The sequence below is a fragment of the Haematobia irritans genome, chromosome 5 (assembly GCF_050003625.1).
Source record: "Haematobia irritans isolate KBUSLIRL chromosome 5, ASM5000362v1, whole genome shotgun sequence".
NCBI classification, from domain to species: domain Eukaryota; kingdom Metazoa; phylum Arthropoda; class Insecta; order Diptera; family Muscidae; genus Haematobia; species Haematobia irritans.
The window spans coordinates 47,715,353-47,717,151 of record NC_134401.1 but is presented as its reverse complement, the minus strand read 5'-3'; the positions used below and the strand labels follow the sequence as shown (position 1 = coordinate 47,717,151).

The 1,799-nt window shown below is 27.3% G+C and overlaps 1 long non-coding RNA gene across 1 annotated transcript; it reads left to right on the top strand.

Moving 5' to 3' along the window:
- Nucleotides 1–497: 497 nt before the first annotated feature.
- LOC142241643 (uncharacterized) lies at nucleotides 498–1,412 on the top strand. The gene is made up of 3 exons (XR_012723740.1): nucleotides 498–706; nucleotides 771–876; nucleotides 942–1,412. It is a non-coding gene; the product is annotated as an uncharacterized LOC142241643 (long non-coding RNA).
- The last annotated feature ends 387 nt before the right edge of the window (nucleotides 1,413–1,799 follow it).

Sequence of the window (1,799 nt, the reverse complement as noted above, 5' to 3'; positions counted from 1 at the left end):
ACGCGCCAATTGATTAAATAGTACATTTATTTAAAAAATGTTAATATATATCTCATGACATGGCTTCAATCTTCATGAAATTTTGTTACACTAAAAGAAGAAGAGAAGATTTATTTGCTTTTAACCCTAAAACAGTAAACCTCTTTTTTACACTTTAATACTAAACCTCGCCCGTGAAACTACTTTTTCAGAAAGTACAAAATTTCCATGTGTAAAATATTTAAAAAAACAAAAAAAAACTTTTTTCAAGAATACTATTATTTAATAAGAAAATCGGAGAGGAATCACTATATTTTTCTAATATTTTATACAAAAATTACAATAAAGAGGATTTTTTTTTTCATATTTTTAGAATGAAAGTACTTTCCCAATAAACACAGAATGAGCGTTTTTCAAATGCAACAACTTTTCAATTTGAGGGTAAATATAATTTTCAACATAAATTCAACTTGACTTGAAATAGCTCACCTTCAATACTTCTTCAAATTATTTGCGAACTACTTCCAATTTGCCAAAATGTTGACGAAATCTTTGAAAAGGTGTTGAAGATAATATGAGAAAACTTTGACAAAATACTACCCTAAAATGCAACGAAAAAACCATGTGGTTTTCAATACTTATTTGTGCAACGAAGTTCGTGGTCAATTGCAAGAAATTAAAAAAATGGAAAATTTTAGACAAATAACCAAATAGTTTATAAAAATAGGTAAGTGAAAATAAAAAATGAAATAAAAGTTTAAGGAAGTCACTAAATGCATATCTCTTTGCAGAAAACAAAAATTATGGATTCTACGTTCTTGAAAACATTAAAAAGCTGACCGATGAAAAAATGGTGGACAATTAACTGGAACTGCTTCAAATAGTTTATAATAATTGGTACGTCAATATGAAAATTTAAATCAACACTTTAGAGAAGTCACTAAATTTAAATCTCTTTGCAGAAAACTAAAATCTTTGGATACTACATTCTTGCAAACATTAAGAAGCTGACCAATGAAAAATGAGTGGCTTATCGACAAGGAAAAGTTTCCAGAAACATTACAAGTGCAACCAATTAAAATTGTTAAAAACAACAAATTGTTGAAATCAACAACTTCTGGATGATGCTATTATCAGTTTAAAATGGATATTTTGTGAATTCCTTCTCCTGGAAATCAATTCTAACACGCGGTCCAGTACGTTCCTAATTTCAAATGACACCAAAAGGAAGGAAATCGAATTATCAATGTAAAAGTGTTTACTAATAATGTTTAAGATATTTAAAGTTTTGTTGTTTGTTTTTGTTCTTATTTGTTGATATGTTTAATAAGATTATTATTTATCAATTGGTATTGTAGTGTACTATGTAGTGTAGTGTATTATTATATATTTCATTTTGATGAAAATGAATAAATTATACAAAATTCATAGAATTTTGGCTTTGACTTTCAATTTGAAGTGGGGATATCATTCATACAAATTTAGGTTGAAAAGTATTTGCAACGATGTTAATTTTGAATTTGACTCGCATCGAAAATTGTTTGACAAATTATTGAGTAACGATGCATTTCAATTTGAGGATAACACTTGAGATATTATTGCTAATGTGTTGAATTTCAGTGTTGAGGGTAATGTCTGTTTTTTGTTGAGAACGCGATTTTCTCAACAGTTTCTCAACTTGAATCTTATCCTAATCCTTTGAAAAAATGTTTGAAAAATTGTTGAAATTTAGCATTTTTCAAACGTTTGTGTTTATTGGGTTATAATAAAGGGAAATTTCGTTTGTTTTTAATTTCATTTCGGAGGAAATTATTGCTTTC